This window comes from Pinus tabuliformis, chromosome 7 (assembly GCF_031772625.1).
Source record: "Pinus tabuliformis cultivar Carrire ecotype Pingquan chromosome 7, CPIR1, whole genome shotgun sequence".
Lineage (NCBI taxonomy): Eukaryota > Viridiplantae > Streptophyta > Pinopsida > Pinales > Pinaceae > Pinus > Pinus tabuliformis.
This window is the reverse complement of record NC_142293.1, coordinates 1,287,148,403-1,287,166,833: the sequence shown is the minus strand read 5'-3', so window position 1 is coordinate 1,287,166,833 and position 18,431 is coordinate 1,287,148,403.

Sequence of the window (18,431 nt, the reverse complement as noted above, 5' to 3'; positions counted from 1 at the left end):
TAAGAGTATTTTGCATAAAATCCATGGTAATTGAGGATGCGACTGATATCTCCTGTGGCATTGTTTAGTCGAAAAATACATATGAGACAAATAAAGGGGAGCGTTTGGTTTATATTGACATAGGTAACAATTCTAAGGCACAGGTGGGCAGAACTGACAAGGCTCAGACGAAACAATTCTAGATGGATTTTATGGAGTGAGAAATGGCCTAACGAACATAGGAAATAGTGTCAAGCAGAGAAATGGCGACTCGCGAGAATAGGGACGTGGAAATGTCAGAGAAAGGCACAAGAATAGCCGAGAGTTTCAGGATTTCTCAGAGAGTAGCATATCTTACCAATTTAGAGAAGCGGATCTGGTAGGTTTCTGAGCGAAACTTGCTCTGATACCACTGTTGCTAGATTGAAGGATAAACGTGAATTACTTTTATTATTCAGAAAAAGGTTACATATGCATTATGTGATTTTTGGAATCATTTTTTAAAATATCTTGAATTTTATTAACTGATTTTTGGAATAATGTTCTAAAATATCTTGAATTCCATTAACTGATTTTTGGAATCATCTTCTAAAATATCTTAGATTTCATTAACTATTCACATTCCACACCCAAAATCCTTAACAATTTAGTTGTCCAACCGGATATATAAAAATGATTTAATCAATAGATGCATTTTTAAACTTCACGGCCAATCCTTTAGCAAGTTTTAGTTTACATTTTCATATCCTACGTTTAAGGATATCCGAACATTCAGGGATATTAAACCTGCAATATATTTCATTTGATTCATTCTTTGGCTCCCCATAACTATTACATCGATGTGGTATGAGGAATGGAAACCAAGATTATATGTGGAGTCAATGTGCATGACACGAGGTTAGGTATGGATGACAGGTTGGAATTGTTTTGGTATGGCGTCGTGCCATGAGATGCGGGCATGGATGAAAAATATGCTTCCAAGGAATAAATGATGAAAAAGAATTAATAACATGTTTTTTTTTTTTTTTTTTTTTAATTACAAGTGATAAAATACAAATTATGAAGATCGATCATAATTATAAAATTTAATGCTCTCTTTTAGTTAGGGAAATATTCATAATGATTAGATAAATATTTTTGTTATGAACAAATTTATCTAAAAAAAGGTTATAAGAAATCATCACCATAATCATGTCACAAATGTGACACATGGTAATCAAATAACATCAACCATATACCATAATTGGATCAAATAACTTTGACACACGGTAGCTCAATAACATCATCACTGTACCTTAGATGTACACATCTCCTCACCATAATACGGGTCAGTACTTTAGACACACGGTACATCATTCAACATCAACTAGTCGCCATAAATTTGGGTCAATACTTGACACAAAACATCATGACTAGTCTTGGTTCACCATAATTTGGGTCAACATCTTGACACATAGTGAATTGCCAAAGGCCACACTCTTATCAGAGTAATTTGGGTCATATATGACATAGGAAGAATGTCAGTCCTCCGAACCATTATCCCTAATTCAGGTCACTTTACTTGACATAGGGACAATCTCCCTAATGCGGGTCACAATATTTAACATAGGGAGAATGTCAGTCCATGATGTTATTTCATCACTCCCTCTCAACGAGAGAGACATTCTCCATGATTCCAATCTTGTCTCTAAAGTATACAAACTTCGCAATGAACAAAGGCTTTGTTAAGATAACTACAATTTGCTAATTAGTGGAAACATATTGGAGCTTCAATGGTCCCTTCTGCACCATGTCATGGACGAAGTGCTACTTGATCTTGATGTGCTTCAACATGTCATAGAACACTGGATTCTCTATCAACTTCACATTGCTTTGATTATCACAATATATCACGGCCGGTTCGAGGTCATGATCAAACAATTTGGTGAGTAACTTCCAAAGACATATTGCTTCACAACTCGGCAAGCTAGCTGCAATATACTCTGTCTTGGCAACATTGAGTGCGACAAATGTCTGTTTCCTGCTCATCGATAAAATCATAGCAAAGCCCAAAGTGAAGCATCCTCTGGATGTATTCTTCCTATCTTTAACATTCCTTATCGAATTTGCATCTGTACTTGCAGCTGAATATCATCATTTGAGATATATCTTAAACCAAATTCAACCATACAACACAAGTATCTCAATATATGACTTGTTGCAATCTAATTGATCATAGTTTTCTCAACTCCCGGATTTAACCAAGATATTTTACTTTCGTGATGTGATTAGAATTGTGATTAAAATACATAAAAGAACATAAATTCATGTTGTAAAGAAGAAGGAACACGTCAATCATCAACAACATAAAATAACAAGATGTTGATAACGGAGTTCGTCCAGGAGGGACTACGTCTCCGGGCCCTGGTGTCAAGATGGTGTAGGTCATTGCATTAAGTGCTGTCAATAGTGATGATGTACATAGGTGGTGGCATCGCTATCATACAAGGAAAATTCCCTCACGCAGGAGTGGCTCCACGAGATGTTCCGCTACAAGAATTCTCAGTCAAAAATGGACTCCTATCAGTATGACATAAACTCATGCATGATGATAATGAGTATCCCGTCAGCATGGCATAAAAGGGATCTCAATGCAAACATACATGGCGACACATGAGTATCCCATAAACATAACAAGAAAGTGATCTCAAACAAAACATGACAACAAGTACATCCCACAAATGATTCTGCGTCACATCAAGCAGGAATCATGAAACAAGTAAGAAAGCAAGATCACACATCAAACATCAAACATGGATCTGTACAACACAACGCATAGCAAAAAGAGTATATGAACATACTGCATATACCTCACATCTTGGGCCATCTGAAGAAAAGGATGTCAAATTGCTGAAGCTGGCCGTACCAAGAATCTCGTGGCGTTGAATCTCATAGAAATGAATGCTCGCACATGAATGCTCGCACATGAATGCTAACACTTGCACTCCACTTTGAAAAAGTGGTCGAAAAATGAAATGATCAAATGGAAAATATGAATGCACCATCAGATTTGTGGCATCAAATAGGGTAAACTTGACTGTCAAATTTTTGAATTCTGAGAAAGTGGAAATTTGGGGCTTAAGGAATTTTTTAGATTCCCCCTAGATTCCTCAAAGATTCCCTCCTCCGGGTCCTCTGAAGATCTGCTGCTTAGATCAAAATTTCGACTGTGCCATCAGATTTGTGTCGATGAGAGGTGTAAGATCGACATAAAATTTGTCCAATTTGAACACTGCAAAAAATTTCATCCTCTTGAGAATTTTGCCCAATCATGGCTCTGCCTGCCTCTTCTCTATGCTCATGGTTCCACCTGCAATAAATTAATTAAAAATTAGCGTCTCGATTTCCATGCGCTCTCTTCGCTCCTCTATGCTCTTTGGCGTACTGACAAATGAGTTTATATAAAATTTCGGGCGGATGTCCCAAGGCGGGCCGTTGCTGGATTGGTAAGGAAATCGAATTATGAGGAGGAGGTCGGGTGGTCAAACCCCGACCCCTTCATATTAACACACCATTAGTTTTTTTTTAAACAGCATGAATATTTTTGGGGTAAAACCGCTAATCAGATATGCTGGTGATGGTTGGGCGTATTAACTATGGGCGGATGTTGTATTGAATGGTTGGCGCATTGTTATGTGACATGGGGTTGCGTGTGAGGGTGCTGGGAGGCGGGCCAACCACACTGACCGGGCGGGTTCAAGCTTCGCCACCCTCAGTTCATACACAACACATGTCTTAGTGTGGTGGGGCATGGGCTGGGTCCACCGAAGGTGGCTCGCCCATAGCCCAAAGGTATTTCGTTTGACGTGGTTGGGTCCGGTGGGGTCATGGCTGCCGACCCATTCAAATTTGTTATTTGGTGTGGTTGGGTCGGCGGGGGTCATGGCCCATTGGCCCCTTTAATAAATTTTGAAATTTGTTTATATAGTTTGGGGGTGGCGGGGGTGGTGGCCCGCCACCTCACTTATATATATATTTTTATTTTTTTATTTTTTCTATAATCAATGGTCATTTTCAAATTTTTCGAATATAAGGGATATTGAGCAATTTAAAGAGGCCACAATTTCGCCTATTTTTGGGAGCCAGGTTCCCATGCTGATTGACGGTGAATTTGTAGGACCATTAAACCTGGCCCACAGCCCAACTTTGACCAAAATTTTGACTGGCTCGTTCTCCCTGATATGAGCTTGGATTGATGAATTGTTCACACTGTTGTGATCAGGACGACAAGATCTACATTTTGGTCCTAGTTCGAAAGCATTTCGATCACTTTGATTTTCGAGCTTCCATAAGCCCTCTTTGTCATGTGTGTGTCTCTTGAGCCACCTGGATCAATCCTCCCCACTGAGGAGCTTTTGGTCCTCCAAAAGCATGAAAAATATTCTGCAACTTCTCTATACCTTGTCTTCATCACAAGCATCCTGAAAATGTCTCACTTCCATCTCCTTCACCTTTGTTCTTCGGAGCCTTCAGCGATGAGCCGACACCTACAATCTATGCAACTTGTAGTACATTGTTTTTTCAAATTACATGCTTAAATTTCATGACCAACTAATGACCCAAGCATCCCATACTTGCCATAAGTTTATAACACATACTCGATGGTCAAGTTTACATCAAACTAGACAAAATACCCCAGCTACGAAAACAAGGTCAACATATCATTGTTGCTTCAACAAGTGATGGAAAACACATCATCACTGCAACACATGATTTACAAAAATAAGACACAACACTATTGTTTCTTTGACAAGTGATGGAAACACGACATCACTTTCATAGTTTATCGTGCAACTCAAAATAATATCAGACATCATTGTTGCTTAACAAGTGATGGAAAACACATCATCACTTTTACATTTTAAAATGCAACAAATGATTTACAAAAGCACGACCATGACAAGCTAACATATCTAGAAACCATTTTTCACTTATCGCTATGAATGGGTCGTCTCCCTGTGGTGGTTTTTCTTGTTGAACAATTGTTTCACTTGGTTCATGTACCGACACTTTGTCTTTAAGGCATTGCTCTGGATGGAACTTCCAACATGTGGATCTTTGATGACCACCTCTGTTGCAATGGCTGCAATACATCTTATTCCTCCAGATTTGCTTAACATATTTCTTTGCCTGCTGTTGAGAGGGTCTTTCACGCTTCATCCTTTTGTGTGCTACTATTCTTTTCCAACACTTAGAAAATGTATGGTTATGTAATCCACAAAAGGTACATGTTTTTCGATTTTGTGATTTACATTCATCTTTAACAACATGATTATAATCGAAATGAACATTCGAATATCGAGGTTGGTTATACCTTTCCTTACCATCTCTGGTGTCATTATGGCGATGAGAGCTTGCCTCATCTCTTTCCGTACAATGGACACTGCCATGGGATGATAGGGATGTGTTCCCATCATTCTCTTTCCTCGATGATTTCGAAGATGTCTCGGAAGCATATGACAACTTCAAGCATTCTCCTTTGGTGTATCCCACACCTGCAAATCAAGATCTCTGCACATCCTCCAATGGTTCAGTTATGCCTTGGTTATTAACACCAAGTTCTTCTTCTTCCTTGTACCTCATCCTGGTAAGGAGCCTCATATTTATCCCTATAATTGGTATCTCCACATCTCCAACATAAATCATACTATGTGAAGATGAAACCGAATGGAAATCAACATATTTTACCTCCTCTGTCTATTTGGAAAGAAATGATGAGGGCTTCTCATCATCTGTTGTTGGTGGTTTGCTAGCTATCTTGGCGCATTCTCCAACTTCCTTGTTGACATACCCAAGTTCTACCTGACGTGGTAATTCTTCTACTTTGATGGGGTTGATAATGCCTTGGCCATTAACGCTAAAGCCTTTTCCTTCATAACCCATTTTCTTCAATAGTTTGGAGCCATTTCCTGTGGTGTGATTTTCAAAAACAGTGAAATCATCATCATGACACATACATGAATTTAGAGAATTACTTTTTACCTCACATGGGTGGCGCTGTAGCTTTTCCAAGGCCTCGTCCTTAGTTTGCAGTTGTTGTAGAAAACTATGTTTTTCCTCTTTCTCTTCATGTAGAAGCATCTTCAATTCAGCGTATCTATTTGAATATTATGGTTGTTGTGCTTTAGTTCTTCCAAGACCTCTTTTGTGGCTTGCAACTGAAGCTGCAATCACTCCTTTTCCTCTGTCTCTTTTTGTAGAGCTTCATACATTATTTCCACCCTTTTGGAAATTTTGAACATGATTTTGTATATTGCTTTTTCATCCTCTGTTGCTACATGTTCCATTGTTCACGCTTGCAATTCACATCCACGCAAAGACTGCTTTGATACCAAACTTGATCCAAGTTGACTCAACTCCCGGATTTAACCAATATCTTTTACTTTCGTGATGTGATTAGAATTGCAATTAAAATAACATAAAGGAACATAAATGCATGTTGTAAAGAAGAAGGAACATGACAATCATCAGCAACATAAAATAACAAGACGTTGATAACGGAGTTCGTCCAAGAGGGACTACGTCTCCGGGCCCTGGTGTTAAGATGGTGTAGGCTGCTGCATTAAGTGTTGTCAATAGTGATGATGTACATAGGTGGTGACGTCGCTATCATACAAGGAAAATTCCCTCACACAGGAGTGGCTCCACGAGATGTTCCGCTACAGGAACTCTTAGTCAAAAAAGGACTCCTATCAGTATAACATAAACTCATGCATGATGATAATGAGCATCCCACCAACATGGCATAAAAGGGATCTCAATGAAAACATACATGGCGACACATGAGTATCCCATCAACATAACAAGAAAGGGATCTCAAACAAAACATGACGAATCATGACAACAAGTACATCCCACAAATGATTCCACGTCACATCACGTAGGAATCATGAAACAAGTAAGAAAACAAGATCCCGCATCAAATATCAAACAGGCATCTGTACAACACAATGCATAGAAAAAAAGTATATGAGCATACTACATATACCTCACATCCTGGGCCATCTGAAGAAAATGATGTCAAACTGCTGAAGTTGGTCGTACAATCAATCTCGTGGCGTCGAATTTCATGGAAATGACTGTTTGCACATGAATGTTGACACCTGCACTCCACTTTGAAAAGTGGCCGAAAAATGAAATGATCAAATGGAAAATCTAAATGCACCATCAAATTTGTGGCATTGAATAGGGTAAAATCGACTGTCAAATTTCTGAATTCTGAGAAAGTGAAAATCTAGGGCTTAAGGAATCTTTTAGATTCCCCCTAGATTCCTCAAAGATTCCCTCCTCTGGGTCCTCTGAAGATCTTCTGCTCAGATCAAAATTCCGACTGCGGCATCAGGTTCATGTTGCTAAGAGGTGTAAGATCGACATAAAACTTGTTTAATTTGGACACTGCAAAAATTTCATCCTCCTGAGAATTTTGCCCAATCATGGTTCTACCTACCTCTTCTTTGGGCTCATGGTTCCACTTGCAATAAATTAATTAAAAATTAGCATTTCGATTTCTGTGTGCATTCTTGGCTCCTCCATGCTCCCGAGCATACTGAAAAATGAGTTTATATAAAATTTTGGGCGGATGTCCCATGGCAGGTCGTTGGTGGATTGGTAAGGAAATCGAATTATGAGGAGGAGGTCAGGGGGTCAAACCCTGACCCCTCCATATTAACACACCATTATTTTTTTTTTTGAAAACCACATTAATATTTTTGGGGTCTGGTCCGCATTGGGCGGCCCGCCCCTTAACCTCCGCTGATCGGATATGCTGGCGATGGTTGGGTGTATTAACTATGGGCGGACATTGTATTGAATGGTTGGCGTGTTGTTATGTGACATAGGGTTGAGTGTGAGGGTGCCCAGGAAGTGGGCCGACCACACCGGCTGGGCGGGTTCAAGCCCCACCACCCTCAGTTTGTACATGGCACATGTCTTAGTGTGGTGGGGCATGGGCCAAGTCCAGCAGAGGTGGCCTGCCCACAACCCAAAGGTATTTTGTTTGATGTGGTTAGGTTTGGCGGGGTCATGGCCGTTGACCCATTTAAATTTGTTATATGGTGCGATTGGGCCAGCGGGGGTCATGGCCCGTTGGCGCCTTTAATAAATTTTGAAACTTGTTAGTATAGTTTGGGGGTGGCCGGGGTGGTGGCCCGCCACCTCACTTTATATATATATATATATATATATATATATATATATATATATATCTATATATATATAATTTTTATTTATTTTTATATAATAAATGGTCATTTTCAAAATTTTCGAATATAAGGGATATTGGGAAATTTAAAGAGGCCACAATTTCGCCTCTTTTCGGGAGCCAGGTTCCCATGTTGATTGATGGTGAATTTTTAGGACCATTAAACTTGGCCCACAACCCAAATTTGACCAAAACTTTGACTGGCTTGTTATCACTCATATGAGCTCGGATTGATGAACTGTTTGCACCGTTGTGATCAGGACGACAATATCTACGTTCTGGTCCTAGTTCGAAAGAATTCTGATCACTTTTATTTTCAAGATTCCATAAGCCCTCTTTGTCCTGTGTGTCTCTGGAGCCACCTAGATCACTAATGGTTATATCTAGGTTCCAACTAGAACTAACTCTATGTATTGACTGCAAAGCAAAAATCTGGCCTAGCGTTAACTAGATACGTCAGCAAGCCAATCAACTTATGGTACATCAATGGAACTATTAGATCAAACACATAACATCTTAGCTTCCTCAGATTTGTAGCCATAGGAGTTGGAATTGAATTGCAACCATCATACCAAACTTTTGCAGGATCTTGATACTATATTTTCCTTGACCAAGAAATATTTCATCGGTATGCCATACTTCTAGCCCAAAATAGTAGTGCATCAATCCAATATTCTATTCTTCGTATAAAATTTAGAAGCTAACTCCATTTTACACCAAATAATCAGATGCTTCATACCTGTCACAAATAGGTCATCAACATACAACAATAGGATCACATGTTCATTTTTCTCGACCTTGAAGTACAAGTTTGGATCATAATTGCTTTTGGAGAAACCAAATCTTGTAAGATAATTGTCAATTCATGTATACAAGGCTCTCAATGCTTACTTAAGTCCATACTAGGCCTTATTCAACCTGCATATGTGAGGCTCTTTACCATGGACCTCAAAAACTTGAGGTTGCTTTAAGTATACGTCTTCTTCAATCACTCCATTAAGAAAAACAATCTTTACACCTATTTAATGTAAATCCAATCCCATAGAAGAAGCAATAGAAATAATGGAGCTAATAGTATTGTACTTGGTAATCAGAGAAAAAGTCTCATCGTAGTCTTCTCCCTCTTTCTAGAGGAAACCTCTAGCCATAAATCTCACCTTGTATTTGTCAATGCTTCCATCCACTACATGCTTGATCGTATACCCATTTGAAGGACACCACCAATTTATCTTTAGGTCTAGGTACAATTTCCCACACATCATTCTTCATGATCGATTCTATTATTCCAACATTGCATCCTTCCAAACTTGTTGTTTAGTGGATTCTTCATAGATGGAAGGCTCAACATCAATAATATTAGTCATCAATGTTGCATAACCAGAAGACCTATTTAACCTCTTGCTTTCCTTGAAGGTGCCACATGGTGTTGCATATCCTTCCACTTCCTACAAAGTGGATCTCAACCAAGATGGCCTTTTCTTGATTTCAGGAAAATTAGTTCCATAGGTTCACTTGGTCCTTCTAGCTCATCTTGATGATTAATGGGATGTTTAGTAGGATTCAATGGTTTAGATCTTTCTTCCTTGGGAGCTTCATGTTCTTCATCCTCATCCGGGTGAACTTATTTGGAATTCCAATAAGCCATATTCTCATCAAATGTCACATCCTTGCTAACTTCAACTTGTTATTTTCCTGTAATATATATTCAATATGCCTTTTATGACTCACTATAACCAACAAATATTCCCTTGTTTCCTAAAGGCTCTAATTTTCTTCTATTATCTTTAGGAACATGAATATAAATAGGACAACTAAATATTCTTATATGACCAACTTGTGGTTTTTTTCCATTGAATGCTTCTTTATAAGTCTTGTCTTCCAATATTTGATGAAGACTTCTATTTTGAATGTAGACAATGGTCGTCGATGCTTCACTCCAAAGAAGCATAGGATAGTCTTATTCATGCATAATCACCTTGACAAATTCTTCAATTGTTCTATTCTTTCTTTCAACAACTCCATTTTTTTTTGGATTGTAGGGGACTATCAACTCAATATTAATCCCAAATTCTTTGCGAAAGGAAGTGAGCTCCTTAGATGTATATTCTCCTCCATTATCAGATATCAATATTTTGATCTTTTTTCCCTTCAATTTTTTGATTCCAACTCTGAATTCGTTAAACTTGTCAAAGAATTCATCTTTTGTCTCCATGAAGTAGATTAACATTTTGTGGGATAAGTCATCAATGAATGTTACATAGTACAATGAGCCTCTAAAATACTCCACTAGCATAGGGCCACATACACCATAATGAATTAAGTCCAATACTTCCTTGGATCTACTTTCACTGCTTGGAAAAGATTTCTTGACAGTGTTTCCAAGCGCACATCCTTTGCATACTCCTTCACGTTCTTCCTACAAATATGGAACCCCTAAAACCATATGCTTTATGGTTGAAAAAGATTTATAATGAAGGCGACCATATCACCTATGCCAAAGCTCACAAGGATTAATAACATTATGTATAAGTGCTTGAGAAGATTGTTTCAAAATCATATATAATATTCCTTCACGAACTCCAAATACTCTAGTAGAATCAATACTACAGCCTTTGCACCAAACAAGAGACTTTCCATCAACAAAGGATACTCTGTATCCTTTATCTTAAAAGCATGAAATAGAAACCAAATTCTTCTTAAAACTTGGCACATAAATTATTTCGTTGAGATGAATGTTATGACATTATTATAGCTAAATGGATGTCTTCCCAGTGCCTTTAACTACATAACTATGGTTCTTTCCAAGTTCCTCCTTTTGTTGTATCCTTATTTCCATCATACTTGTGTGGTTATCTTGACCTCTTTTCATGTGCCTTGAGAGACCACTATCTACTAGCCACAAATATTCACTATCTGCAACAAAACCAAAAAGAGTAGAGAAATAGAATAGTTCTTTAGTACAAGGTTCTTTGTTCTTTGGTTTCTTTGGAAGTTCTTCAAAATTTGTTGCAAAGGTATGCTTATTTCCCTTTCTCTTTCTATCATTTTATATTTTAGGAAAATTGTGTCTAAAGTGACCATACTTCTGACATTGGTGGACTTGGACCTTTGATATGTCTCTCTTTCTTCCTCCACCTTTTTTGAAGCATGCTTCATATGCTTGAGAATCACCTTCATCCTATCTTTGAGTCCTTCCTCTCGATACAAGATTTGATTCTTCTTGACTAAAATTTGTTGAAAAAGTGTAATTAAGTTCGGTCTTCATAATGACATGTGTAATTGTTATTTATGTAATTGACGTAAATAATGGAATACAATTATTTGTGTAATGCTTGAATCATGGGTTTCATGATCAAGGAATTTTATTTTATAGTTAAGTCTCCCATTGTGAGCCTTTAGGGTTGGTCATCAAGTCGTAAAGTCTAGGGAGTCAATATTATGTGTTGAAGACATGTTACATATTGTAAAAGGTAATTTTGATTATGTCAATCACTCTCCAAGACCTTGTCACAATCTATTATTCATGTCAGCCTTCCAAGAAGATGAATATGTCTCTACACAAGCATGTCGACCAATGTGTTAGGAGAAGTCGACTTATTTTGATTGGTATATCACTATATATAGGGAAACTTGACCTCACTTAGAAACTCACTCGATAAAGAATCTAAATAAAAAGGAAGAAGGAGCCACACATCAAGCAAGGAGAAGGAAGTCTAGAAGACTGAGTATGTTGACCTGTTTTGGGCAAGATGTCCTCCACACATGCAAAGAATTTATGTTGTCCAAACTGCAGAAGCAGTCGAGGTATCATAGTCATACTTGAAGGTAAAATCAAGGAGGAAGTCAAGGTGGATCTCAAGTTGGGTTGACAAAGAAGAAGCCTCCATCTAGAACAAAGAAAATCAAGGTTGAAAGTTGGTCAATCACAAGTGCTAGGGTTTCTAAAGAAGGGTCAAAAGTTGTAGCTTTGAAACTAGAGACCAAAATCTGAATAATAGCTGAGCTAGTGGAAGAAGGAAGAATTTTTACCATTGTTGACTCAAGGAAGAAGAATTTGAATCAAGAAGGATCGTGACTTTATCTTGGAGAGGTTATTATGTCAAGGGTCTTGGTCTTGGTAATTTTCAATTGAAGTCTCTATAAGAAGAAGAATTCATTTTGGGTTTCCTCTCAAGTTGGAGAGGTTTTGGCCTAGGTGGATTGCCTATATTATGTGTCTCTTGTCTCTATATTTTTTTATGTTTTGGTAACTTTTTGATGAAGATTAACTCCATAATAATCTAAGTAAAGAGAAGATCCTAATCTAAAGAATTAAAAATCATTCACAAGCAGTTATCATCAAAGAGAAATCTCCTAATCCTAATGCCCTAGATTTCTCAACATGGTATCAGAGTTAAGGTAACAAGTCAAGGAAGGGCGGATCAATAAAGGACACTCAAGGAAAAAATATTGAGAAAAGTATCAAGGACATCAAAGCATAAAAAATATTCCCTCATCTCCAAGGCATTTCAAGGATGAGGATCACATCATCATCTTGAAGAAAGTCGAAACCCTAGGAGCATTCATAGGATCCACACTCAATCATCACTTCAAACAGTGAAACCTCAAAAACCCTATCTCTACTCAAGAAAGAAAGGACTTGGATTTGAATCATCTTCAAGACTACTCATCCAAGGGTAGCTATGTCAAAGGCGTTGTCATCAAAGATATCAAGGAAATCTCCCTCTTTGAAGCAAAGGATTTCATCTCAAAAGAAATTGTTATCCTTGTTGAATATCATCCAAGAATCATCAAGGCATAATCAAGAATTCATCAATCATCATCTACAAAGGGACCAAGTTGAATGTTTCATCTTCACTTGACAAGTAAGTATCTTTATTTCTATAATTAAATCTAGAAAAACTGACTTCATTTTGCAAGGAGAACAACAAGTTGGTTGGATCATTGAACTTCCTTGCATGGAAAAGGAGGATAGACTTAGTCCTCAAGGAAAATGAAGTTGTTGATCATGTCAATGGAAAATTATCGAAACCATATGAAGGGAAAGCACTATATAAATATATGAAATAGGATCTAAGGGCTCAAAGGATGCTTGTACAGTCCATCAAGGATTCAATCATCCCCTATATAGCAAAGTTGGAGACATCAAAAGGGATTTATGATAAGCCAGTAGAACTATTCTCTAAAAACACGATAGGAAAAATTATATCACTAAGATCTGATCTATGCAAATTGAAAGCATCAAAGGATGAAGGGATATCTACATGTACCACAAAATCATCTCTAAGAAGGAATCAACTTCAAGATTTAGGAGAGGTGATATCCAATAAATAAATGATTAGCATTGTTCTAATTTCTTTAACTGATGAACAAGGAAACCTTGTATCAAAGGCCTATGAAGAGGAAAAATGTATTCCATTTAATAATTTGTGGTCGCTATGCAATATCCAAGAAAACAAGTTGAAGGCAAAGACTGATGCAATATCATATGAGCAGGGTCAAACATTTGCTGTCATGTTAAGAAGAAAAGGGATATTTGGCAAGTTTGGTCCTTAGAAAAAGAAGAGGATCAATATGTCGCAAATCTAATGCTATGGATCAGTCAAAGATATGGGCACTACAAGAGATACTCTACTAAGCTCAATAAGGACAACAAAAAATGAAGAAGGGAAGAAGCCCATATCACCAAAGAAGTGGAGGAAGTTGAAAAGAAGAAGTCCATGAAAGAGGAAGTAAAATATCTCTACTATGATTGAGATAGTCTTCCTCACCTAGTCCTTTTCAAGTTTTCTGTTATAAGATATGGGCATCATGAGTCACTAAGGATAATGATAGGATGCATCATGGAATCATAGAAGTATTGAAAGCAAGATCTCGTGAAATCATCATAGAGAAGCATGAAAGATAGAAGTCTATGTCAGTCACCTATGGAAGGATATAACTCTTCGTAACCTCATTAGAAGCATGCATGGTACTAAGTTATGAGAAAAGGGATAATTCATCTAGTAAAAAGCACATCATATATCAATCAAAAGGGAAAACATTTTTTGAATGAGGATACTCAAGATCCTTTGTTGAAATATTCATTGGAAGGTTCACCAAATTAAAGGAAGAAAGTGTCTCATCAAGAATTCCCACTTGTGGGAATTCAGGGGATCGTAGAATGAGGTCAAAAGAAGTGAATCAGATAAAGGAATTGAAGGTATTTCAATCAAGGAAGCTGCCAAAGGGAGTCTAGATGACCTAAAATAAAAATGAGGTATGTGTGATTGTATTTGATGAAATAGAGTCATGTCATATGTTTGCAGGTAACATGGATGAATACTCTACTTGGAGAGCATAATCAAAAGAAGGATCTCCTCCTTTTTAAAGGATGCAAGAAGGCATGGGTCACACATTGACTAGATGAAATCAACATAATATGTCTTCATATGAAATATGAGGTGGTTGAAAATAGTTGTAGGAACTCTGATTAGAATTTCTTGGAAAGGAAATGTGTCAAGAAGGAAAGGAAGAGATCATGAAAAGGGAAACCATGGAGAAAGGAAATCAACATCCAAGGAATAAAATATTTGACTGTGAAATCTCCATGAAAGATATGAAGACTTTGAGGAAGTCTGAAAAAGAAAGAGACCCTTGACAAAATATATATTTTGGAGATGTGTCGATGTGTATGAAATATGTTGATGCAAACTAGAATATGACATGATGAAAGACCATCAGAAAGGTAATTTTGATTTAATGTTCATTTCTTATTTTTGAATAATACATGGATGGCCTTATGTAGGGTTTCCAAGGGAGGAGTGGTGAATTCCTTCCACCATTGATAACCATGTGGCAAGACGAAAGATCCTTAGAGAAACATGGCATGAAGGAAGGTTAGTTATGGACTAATGAATCACTTTACAATGAAAGGAGTGATGACATGACTGACACATGGATGAAAGTGATGGATGGTATGTTCCCTACAAAGAAGTCTCAAAATATATATACTCCATGGCAAAGAAGAAATTCATGACATCAAAGGAAGGAGTTCTATAGGAAGATGGCTACCCTATGATCTCCACCAAGAGAGTTGCTGGAAGCAATTCCCTGGTTAAGAGGGAGTCCAATCAGGTCCCTATTTAAAGGGAGCTTGGGTACATTTCTTTTATAGGAATGGGTAAATTCCCTCAGTGGAATGTGTATGTCATGCCTAAGTTGAGAGGGGTAGATAGACACATCATTCTTGTCTTCAATTGGGAAGAGAGAATGGAGGATTGGGTAAACATCTGGCATCTGATAGCCTTTGAGGATGAGTTAGGAATCCAAGGTAAGAGTGGTCGTAGAGGATTGATATTCTTTGAGGACTAGGAATCCAATATAAGAATAGTCCTAGTGGAACATACTCTGAGAACCCGGGTGGGGTATGTTCCGAGAGAGACAATGATGAGGGTGTCAATACATCATTGGTCTCGCCAACATTGAGCTTTAATCCTGTGGAGAGATAGATCTATTAGACAAGGCCTTGTTATGTGACAATGCTGGATGATATGATGTTATATAGATGGGCTACCAATCTGACTCTTCTTATAAGAATTATTTAGATTGAGAATGTCCAATTACCTTGTATATGAATATCTCCCTAGTTAAGAGGGAGTGTTGAAAAAGTATAACTATGTTCAGTCTTCAAAAGTGCTTCACAATGACATGTGTAATTGTGATTTTATGTAATTGATGTAAAGAAGAAAAATAAAATTATTTTTGTAATTCTTGAATTGTGGTTTCATGATCAAGGAATTTTATTTTATAGTTAAGGTTCCCATTATGAGCCTTTAGGGTTGGTTATTAATTCATAAAGTCTAGGGAGTCAATATTATGTGTTGAAGACATGTTACCTATTGTAAAAGGTAATTTTGATTATGTTAATCACCCTCCAAGATCTTGTCACAAGCTATTATTCATGTCGACCTTCCAAGAAGATGAAGATGCCTCTAGACAAGCATGTCAGCGTATGTGCAAGGAGAAGTCAACTTATTTTGATGAGAATATCACTATATATAGGGAAACTTGGCCTCACTTGGACACTCACTTGATAAAGGATTTGAAATATAAAGGAAGGTGCGAGAAAGCTAGAAGAAGGAGTTACACATCAAGCAAGGAGAAGGAAGTCTAGAAGTTGAAGTATATTGATCTTATTTGTGCAAGATATCCTCCACATGTGCGAATAATTTATGCTATCCAAATTGCAGAATAAGTCGAGGTATCATTGTCATATTTGAAGTTAAAATCAAGTAGGAAGTCAAGGTGGATATCAAGCTAATTTGAAAAAGAAGCAGCCTCCATATAGAACGAAGAAAATCAAGGTTGAAAGTTGGTCAATCACACATGCTAGGGGTCTGAAGAAGGGCCAAAAGTTGCAGGTCTGACACTAGAGACCGGAATATGAATAATAGCCATAGTGGGGGAAGGAAGAATTTTTGACCATCGTTGAGTCAAAGAAGAATAATTTGAAGCAAGAAGGCTTATGACTTGGTCTTGGAGAGGTTGTTGTGTCAAGGGTCTTGGTCTTGGTATTCGTCAATTTAATTCTCTATAAGAGGAAGAATTCATTTTGGGTTTTCCTCTAAAGTTGGAGAGGTTTTGGCCTTGGCTGATCGCCTATATTCCATGTCTCTTGTCTCTATATTGTTTATGCTTTAGCAATTGTTTTATGAAGACGAACTCTATAATAAGTAAAGAGAAGATCCTAATATAAAGAAGTAAAAACCATTCACAAGTAGTTATCATCAAAGAGAAATCGCATAATCATAATGCCCTATATTTCTCAACAAAATTGGCCCATAGTTCATCAAATTTTGGAGCATCCTTCATAGCACATATTCTAGATACAAAAAAATCCCATGATTCAAGTAGACCATTGAGTGTCATAGTTACTAATCCCTTATCATAGATGACTTAATCAATTTCTTGTAGTTGATATCTTAGTTGAGATATCCTCATGAAGTATGGGGCTATAGTATCATTCCTTTTCATTATAATATCATGAAGGTCATTCTTCAAACTCATGTTTTGACTAATATTATTGATTGTGAACAAATTTGTTAGGGCATCATACATTTGGTTTGAAGATTGAAGAATTTAAACATAGGGAATCAACTAATCTTTGATAAAGTCCATAATGATGCTCATGGTTGTAATATCATCCTTCTCAAACTTTTATTTATCTTCATATTTCTTTGGTTCGGTGACCTTTCCCTTCACAATTCCCGAGAGATCTTCTTTGGCAAGGAGAAGATCAATCCTAGTCTTCCAAGCCCTAAAATTTGTGGCTCCTTCTAACTTGTTTCCTTCCTTCATGTGGGAGCCCATGGTTATAGACAAAATAGATTGTAGGGTTTCAAGAGTGATATATTACCAAAGAGTGAAAGCTTATTCAAGAGTGATATCAACATCCCTTTTCATCACCAAAGATATAAAAACATGTTTATTTTTCAAGTGCAATAGATACAAGCACAATATTTCTAAACTATTGGTAATCATTTCGAATGATATAGATCTTGTTTTAACAATTCCATTTTATCATTAATAAAATACACTTCATAAATTCAACCATAAACCATAAAGATAGTAGATATCACAATGCATAAAAGAGAACATGAGATTTACCTTAGGAAAACCCACTTGGGGGAAAACCCAACAACCTTTTATTTATATAAATTCTTCAATTCAAAAAGAGATACATATAATGTGACTAGTCAACTATGACATCAACAAGATAAACAAGTTATGGGAAAACCTGGTCTCTAGACCTCAAGTTAAGTCAAACCAAGTAAAACTTATGCTCTTCAAGAATTCAACCTTCTCATATTTTCCCATAATTCAGCCTACCCAGAATATGTTTCCAAGAAGATGCGCAAAATTTTGTCCCACCCAGAAAAAATGCCCAAAAATTCAGCCTATCTAGAAAATTACCTAGAAAATGTCACATATGTAAAATATTTGGAGAGAGAAAAGTGTGAACTAGAGAGATATCTCCATCCTCCTTTTTTTCCTTCTTTATCCTCCTTTCCTTTGCTTGGGTGCCTAGAACTTGTCTTCTTGTGATGAGGTTGAATGGTTATATTATGGAGGGGGTTGAATTCATTTATGATAGTTATTTGCCTATCCAAAATGGGCGTGTCTCTTCACTGGACTGACTTGACTAATTTGGAGCCAAAAAATCAAATTTCAA